An 8,947-nucleotide genomic window follows, 5' to 3' on the forward strand; every position below is an offset into this window, starting at 1 on the left:
CAGCTTTTGAGTTCCTCTTCACTTTCTGTCATAAGGGTGGTGTCATCTGCATATCTGAGGTTATTGATATTTCTCCTGGCAATCTTGACTCCAGCTTGTGTTTCCTTCAACCCAGCATTTCTCATGATATACTCTGCATATAAGTTAAATAAGCAGGGTGACAATATACAGCCTTGACGAACTCGTTTTCCGATTTGGAACCAGTCTGTTGTTCCATGTCCAGTTCTAACTGTTGCTTCCTGACTTGCATACAGGTTTCTCAAGAGGCAGTTCAGGTGGTCTGGTGTTCCCATCTCATTCAGAATTTTCCCCAGTTTCTTGTGATCCACATAGTCAAAGGCTTTGGTATAGTCATAAGGCAGAAATAGATGTTCTTCTGGAACTCTCTTGCTTTTTCCATGATCCCGTGGATGTTGGCAATTTGATCTCTGGTTCCTCTGCCTTGTCTAAACCAGCTTGAACATCTGGAAGTTCACGGTTCACGTATTGCTGAAGCCTGGCTTGGAGAATTTTGAACATTACTTTACTAGCATGTGAGATGAGTGCAATTGTGCGGTAGTTTGAGCATTCTTTGGCATTGCCTTCTTTGGGCTTAGAATGAAAACTGACTTTTTCCAGTCCTGTGGCCACTGCTGAGTTTTCCAAATTTGCTGGCATATTGAGTGCAGCACTTTCACAGCATCATCTTTCAGGATTTGAAAAAGCTCAACTGGAATTCCATCACCTCCACTAGCTTTGTTCTTAGTGATGCTTTCTAAGGCCCACTTGACTTCACATTCCAGGATGTCTGGCTCTAGGTGAGTGACCACACCATCATGATTATCTTGGTCTTGAAGATCTTTTTTGTATAGTTCTTCTGTGTGTTCTTGCCACCTCTTCTTAATATCTTCTGCTTCAGTTAGGTCCTTACTATTTCTGTCCTTTATTGAGCCAATCTTTGCATGAATTGTTCCCTTGGTATCTCTAATTTTCTTGAAGAGGTCTCTAGTCTTTCCCATTCTATTATTTTCCTCTATTTCTTTGCATTGATCACTGAGGAAGGCTTTCTTATCTCTCCTTGCTATTCTTTGGAACTCTGCATTCAAATGAGTATATCTTTCTTTATCTCCTTTGCTTTTCACTTCCCTTCTTTTCACAGCTATTTGTAAGGCCTCCTCAGACAGCCATTTTGCTTTTTTGCATTTCTTTTTCTTGGGGATGGTCTTGATTCCTGTCTCCTGTACAATGTCACAAACCTCCGTCCGTAGTTCTTCAGGCACTCTGTCTGTCAGATCTAGCCCCTTAAATCTATTTCTCACTTCCACTGTATAGTCATAAAGGATTTGATTTAGGTCATGCCTGAATGGTCTAGTGGTTTTATCCACTTTATTCAATTTCAGTCTGAATTTGACAATAAGGAGTTCACGATCTGAACCACAGTCAGCTCCCAGTCTTTTTTTTGCTGACTGTATAGAGCTTCTCCATCTTTGGCTGCAAAGAAAATAATCAATCTGATTTAAGTATTGACCATCTGGTGACATCCATGTGTAGAGTCTTCTCTTGTGTTGTTGGAAGAGCATGTTTGCTATGACCAGTGCGTTCTCTTGGCAGAACTCTGTCAGCCTTTGCCCTGCTTCATTCTGTACTCCAATGCCAAATTTGCCTGTTATTCCAGGTGTTTCTTGACTTCTTACTTTTGCATTGCAGTCCCTTATAATGAAAAGGACATCTTTTTTGGGTGTTAGTTCTAGAAGGTCTTGTAGGTCTTCATAGAACTGTTCAACTTCAGCTTCTTCAGCATTACTGGTCGGGGCATAGACTTGGATTACCGTGATATTGAATGGTTTGCCTTGGAAACAAACAGAGATAATTCTGTCATTTTTGAGATTGCATCCAAGTACTGGATTTTGGGTCTTTTGTTGACTATGATGGCTAACTCCATTTCTTCTAGGGGTTCCTGCCGACAATACTACTACTGTATATAATGGTCATCTGAGTTAAATTCACCCATTCCAGTCCATCTTAGTTCACTGATTCCTAGAATGTCGATGTTGACTTGCCATCTCCTGTTTGACCAGTTCCAATTTGCCTTGATTCATGGACCTAACATTCCAGGTTCCTATGCAATGTTGCTCTTTACAGCATTGAACCTTGCTTCTATCACCAGTCTCATCCACAACTGGATGTTGTTTTTGCTTTGGCTGCATCCCATCATTCTTTCTGGAGTTATTTCTCCACTGATCTCCAATAGCATATTGGGCACCTATTGACCTGTGGAGTTCATCTTTCAGTGTCCTGTCTTTTTGCCTTTTCATGCTGTTCATGGATACCACTTCAATATTCTTGCCTTGAGAACCCCATGAACAGCATGAAAAATTTATAGTATGAATTCATCAGTTTAAAGAACATAAATTAAACATCACTTGCTCTTAGTGATGTTTTAAAAGTATAGGTCAGTAAAAAAGTAGGAGGTGACACGAAGAGTCAAAGGAAGAAGTCATAGAAATAAACAAAATCTAGTATTGAGGTTCCTCAAATGTATAAGCAGGGAGAGGAAAGGGAAAGATGACTTTAAAGTATCTTTAACATTAAGCTGCTGCTTTTTCATTACTTTAAAGTATGAGGAAGAAATTTAATTTTGATTCAAAAGAACAGCTGAAACACAAAGTTAGATAAGCCTTGAGTAGAAATGGATGAGAGAAAGGGTATATTTAAAGATACAAGTAATGAGCTTTCTGTTACTTATTTGATGTAACTTTAACCTTAACAAGAGCTTTTGCAGTTGATGCCATTATCTAATAACCTACTATTATTGATTTTCAAAGAAAACACATTATCTGCAGGAAAACTTCCTGAAAGTCACAAACAAGCATGAAGAACCCAGAGGCAAAAGATTTGTAAAATCTTTAAAAGATAGCTAGAGGCAAAAGAGTGAGCAGTGGGAGCAGATCACCAAAACACTTGTCTGCCTAATAAATGTTCCACAGAACAAAATCTATTCAAAGCATAGCCCAGAAAGCAGCCTCAGCCTTGTGCCGCTACAGAGCTCAGCTGCGACCTTGCTAGAGCAAGCCACAGGTCTGCCCCAACTCAGAATTATTCACACACAAACACTCTGCCTGCAGGAAGAGCAAAAAGCACTTTAATAATCAAATTCTGTGACAACATAAATATTTCACCATGTCAACTCAAGGTGCAAGTTGGCTTGTCTTCTAGAATAATTCAGGGGACAGAACATGAGTCTGTAAAATAGAAAATGTATTGACCTAATACTGTAATACACACACACACACATATATATATACACACACTCTCACTGAAAGATACAAGTTGTTCAAGACCCATTCTTTATTTGAAACTTCAAAGCACTCCTCCAAATAATGGGGTATAATTCTGACTCCTTTCTAGCCTCATTTCTAGAAAGCATAAAGTCACCTTCAGATGCACATGTCTCCATATCCATCTATTTCAGATAACATTTTTTTTCCTGGTGATTTATAATCTCAAGAGAGACCAGTGAGACACAGCAAATACTGTACAAGAATTTTTTGAGGATAATCCTACACAATATTCCCTTCTCTATCCCAGTTTAATATTAATAGCAAGACAGCACATCCTACAAAGAGAAATAAGTAGAACAAGTCTTCTCTTGCCCTCCCTCCTTCTCTTCTCTCTCTCCCTCTCTCTCTCTCACACACACACAATGCTCAACTGCCTTGTCCTAACTATTATATTTAATTCAGAATTGTTCCAGGCTAATGGAACAAGATGGCTTCTCTTTGGCCCTTAGTTCCCTTCTCTTTGTACCTTTCATTCATATGGGTCTTGGCCCTTTGCTTGCCTAGTGTTCTCAGTTTGACCTACATTATCTTATTACCATTGTTTCTTTTGGAGTTTTCCTGCCTTAATCAAACTTCATTGTTCTGAGCCTCACTGTAATTTGAATTATATGTAATGGTGAAAAGAAATCTGAAAAACATGTAGTAAACCAATGTTTCATAGTTGATTAATGCTAACTCCATGGGAACAATTTTATTCAAATTAGAGATGTCTGGAGCCACAAAACCATAATCGAAAGCATGGGATATATGTGACCAGAGGCAATTTTACTCTCTTTAATACAAGAATTGATCAGTCTGGTCCAATTTCTTATACAGAACTAAATTTCAGAAGAGAATGTCTAGTCACTGGCTGACTGCTTACAAGTTCTGGCACAATTTGAAAATACACAAATGTGATACAAGAAATAAATTATGAGACAATTTATTTATTGCATTGTAATTCTCAGGGTTTTTGAAAACATAGTTATTTATTAGATGGAAACATGGATATTATTTACAAAATTCTCCCATGTTGCAGCCAATATGAATTAAGATATGCTAGCCATGTGCCAACCACTAATAGATACTTTATCCATTATTTCATTCAATTTTTACTACAACTCTACTGTACTACTGTCCTTGTTTTCCAGGTGAGAAAACCTAGGCTTGCTTGATGAGAGCTAGTAAGTACAGAGCTCAGATGTAAAACACAAGGCTACTTGTCTGCACGGCAGGCTTCTTGCCCTTTGTTGCAATGCACCTGCCCCTTGGTCAGGTGCCGAGTTCTCTCTGGCTGTTTACCATCCAACCTCGCATTAAGGAGGCTGCTTGTTTGTGCACCAGATTAGGTACATGACAATCTAGTTGCTTCCTCAGTTAAAATTATCCTCTTGAGGAAAGAACACCTTATTTTCCAAAATTCTAACTCCTTTCTGAAAATGAGTGAACATGGATCACACACTCTTCTGGGGACTGCTTATATGAGCACTGGGGGATATTTTGAGATCATGAACACAGAAGAATACTCAAATATGAAGACAAAATGAAAAATATTAGGTAATTTTTAAGTATCATGACAAATTTAGTTTTCTTCTACTGTCAAAATAATTTCCCGAATGAACCATTTTCCCCTGGAGAAGGAAATGGCAACCCATTCCAATATTCTTGCCTGGAGAATCCCATGGACAGAGGAGCCTGGCAGGCTACAGTCAATGGGGTTATAAGAGTCAGATACCACTTAGTGACTAAACCAGCACCATGAATCATTTCAACCATTTAACCACTTGACTTTATCTTGCTCAAGTAATAGAGATCTTATATGAAGAATATTACAATACTTAGGTACCTTTTGTTCTGAGACTGGTATTAAAACCCCAGCTGTGCAACCCAGGGCTTAAAATCCTTACCTTCTTTTCAGACAGAATTTTTCTTCCTTATGTTAATATTTTTTTAAAGGTAGAATCTATAGATTTTGAAGGCAAATTTTTTTGTAATGGAACTCAATTCAAAGTAATGTTTGTCTCTGTCTTTAAAGACAAACATGTTGTGAGCGACATTTAATTCCAACACTGTGTAAACAGCAGCCATCCTGCAATTACAAATTATTTCCTTCATTACTGCTGATGCCTCAAGCCTTAAGAAACACCAGGGAAGACAGACAAAACAAACAAAAATAACCGATTTCCCTCAACCTTTCCTGCTGCATAATTACTTCCTGTGTTTAGCTGATATTTGCTTCCTTAGGCCTGTTTCTATATGTTTTACCCTTATAAATGGCCAATGGAAACACTAAATAGGAAAAAATTTACACCAATTGTTGGCCAATCCTTTCACTGGTGTCATTTAAAAATGAAATTAAAATTAGAAAGATAATAGTATTCTTTTACCTTTGGTTTATAAGTCATTTGAGATGGAGAATTAAAATGAAGTTAAGTTTCCTAGAAAAGTCCACCTAAATATTTAACTGACCTCCTTTTTGTCTTTACAAGAAGAGGCACTTGTGTTTATCTGTTTTTTTTAATTTTGCATGTATATGTATATATATATATATATACATGTTCGTGTTCTTAACCATTTATTCCATAAAAGGCTTAATTTTCCTTCCTTTTTTTGAGTGAATTGATAAATAGTTAGATAGAATCACTGACTCAATGGACATGAATCTGAGCAAACTTCCTGAGATAGTAAAGGACAGGGAAGCCTGGTGTGCTGCAGTCCACAAGGTCACAAAAAGTCGGCCATGACTTAGCCACGAGTACAGCGCAGTGCATCTGTGATGTATTTTAGAGTTATGACAATACTTTAACACACTGGTACACTTTCTGTGCTCATTCAGAATGATTAATATAAGTGGAAAAATTAACTCTAAAATGTCTTGTTTTAAAAGCACCCACTTCTCAGACAGATGGCTCACTGGTCTCCTTCTTGGATTATGGCTTTGGGATATAGAAGCTTATCCCCTGGAATCATGCCTTCTCTTCAATAAGGGATTTCTAGAGATAACCGACTAGGTTCAGGTCAAAATGCAGATCCCCCAAAGTTCTGGAGTCACTGCTTCTCAAAACAGTGCCTAATAATACTTGTTACAATGACAAATTAAAGAAGTTAAACTTGTATGTTTTTGCTTGTTTTGGGGTTTTTATTAGAATATAATTGCTTTGCAATGAAGTGAATCAGCTATATGTGTACATGTATCTCCTCCCTCTTGGACCTCGCTTCCAGGCCACCTCTGTCCCTATTTAATACAGCACTTCTCAGGGTCTGTAAGACAGTAATAATGCACATGTAACTTCCCAAGTACTGTCAGTGAGAAGTAACCAGAGGGTGTTTTCCCCACATGCCCTCATCTGCGTCTCTAGACAGTTGTTCTTCCTAGGCTAAATCAGGAAACATTTCACAAAATAATAGCTCTTAAAGAACAAGATGGAACAGTGTGCAAAACCTCAGGAAACTCAGGCAGTGGCTGAATGAGCCAGGCAGGAAAGGGAGAGAAGGGGAGGTGAGGCCTCTGGGCATCTTCCCCCTGGGCTGAGCGTTTCTTCAGTATTTGCAGGATAAGTTGGTCCATTAGCAATAAAGATGTGCTTCTGGAGGTGGCAGCTTCCCTGGTGGCTCAAATGGTAAACAATCTGCTTGTGATGCAGAAGGTCTGGATTAGATCCTTGGGTTAGGAAGATCCTCTGGAGAAGGGAATGACAACCCACTTCAATATTCTTGGCCTGGGAAATCATGGGGACAGAGGAACCTGGCAGGCTATAGTCCTTGAGGTCACAAAGAGTCAGTCAAACACAACTGAATAACTTTCACTTTTTTTTTTTCACTTTCTGAATCTGGTACCTTTTGGGCAATGATCAGGAAGGCAACTGGTTATTTCTATTTGTATATTAAGGGGGAAAAACTTTTCTGGCAGTTGCATAAGGTTTTACAGTGCAAATCAGAATTTACAAGCTAGTAAGTGGTCAATAAAATTCAGATCAGTTCAGTCACTCAGTCGTGTCTGACTCTGTGCGACCCCATGGACTAGAGCATGCCAGGTTTCACTATCCATCACCAACTCCCAGACCTTGCTCAAACTTATGTCTATTGAGTTGGTAATGTCACAACCATTTCATCTCTGTTGTCCCTCCTTCTCCCACCTTCAATCTTTCCCAGCATAGAGTCTTTTCTAATGAGTCGGTTCTTCGCATCAGGTGGCCAAATGATTGGCGCTTCAGCTTCAACATCAGTCCTTCCAATGAATATTCAGGACTGATTTCCTTTAGGATTGAATGCTTGGATCTCCATGCAGTCCAAGGGACTCTCAAGAGTCTTCTCCAACACCACAGTTCAAAAGCATCAACTCTTCAGTGCTCAGCCTTCTTTATGGTCCAACTTTTACATTCATACATGACTACTGTGGAAAAGCCATAGCTTTGACTAGATGGACCTTTGTCAGCAAAGTAATGTCTCTGCTTTTTAATACGCTGTCTAGGTTGGTCATAGCTTTCCTTCCAAGGAGTAAGCGTCTTTTAATTTCATGGCTGCAATCACCAACTGCAGTGATTTTGGAGCCCAGGAAAATAAAGTTTGTCACTATTTCCATTGTTTCCCCATCTATGGGCCATGAAGTGATGAGACCAGATGCCACGACCTTAGTTTTTTGAATGTTGAATTCTAAGCCAGCTTTTTTACTCTCCTCTTTCACTTTCATCAAGAGGCTCTTTAGTTCCTCTTCACTTTCTGCCATAAGGGTGGAGCCATCTGCATATCTGAGTTTATTGATATTTCTCCCGGCAATCTTGTGCTTGTGCTTCATCCAGCCCAGCATTTCGCATGATGTACTCTGTGTATACATTAAATAAGCAGGGTGATAATGTGTAGTCTTGACGTACTCTTTTCCCAATTTAGAACCATTCTATTGTTTCATGTCCTGTTCTAACTGTTGCTTCTTGACTGCACTGAGATTACTAGAAGGCAGGTAAGGTGGTCTGGAAATCCCATCTCATTAAGAATTTTCTATAGTTTGTTGTGATCCACATAGTCAAAGGCTTTAATGTATTAAATGAAGCAGAAGTAGATGTTTTCCTGGAACTCTTTTGCTTTTGTGATGATCCAGTAGATGTTGGCAATTTGATCTCCCAGAGATCAAGCTTGAACATGTAAATCTAAATCTAAATCTAGCTCGAACGTGTGGAAGTTTTTGGCTCACATACTGTTGAATCCTAGCATGGAGAAATTTGAGCATTCCTTTGCTAGCATGTGAGATGAGTGCAACTGTGAGGAGGTAGTTTGAACATTCTTTGACATTACCTTTATTTGCGATTGGAACTAAAACTGACCTTTTCCAGTCCTATGGCCACTGCTGAGTTTTCCAAATTTGCTGGCATATTGAATGCAGCACTTTCACAGCATCATCTTTCAGGATTTGAAAGAGCTCAACTGGAATTCCATCACCTCCACTTGTTTTGTTCATAGTGATGCTTTCTAAGGCCCACTTGACTTCACATCCAGGCTCTCTGGCTCTACATGAGTGATCACACAATCATGATTAACTGGGTCATGAAGATTTTTTTTGGATAGTTCTTCTGTGTATTGTTGCCATCTCTTCTTAATATCTTCTGCTTCTGTTAGGTCCATACCATTTCTGTCCTTTATTGAGCCCATCTTTG

Source organism: Bison bison, unplaced genomic scaffold (genome assembly GCF_000754665.1).
Source record: "Bison bison bison isolate TAMUID 2011002044 unplaced genomic scaffold, Bison_UMD1.0 scf7180017864461, whole genome shotgun sequence".
NCBI lineage: Eukaryota > Metazoa > Chordata > Mammalia > Artiodactyla > Bovidae > Bison > Bison bison.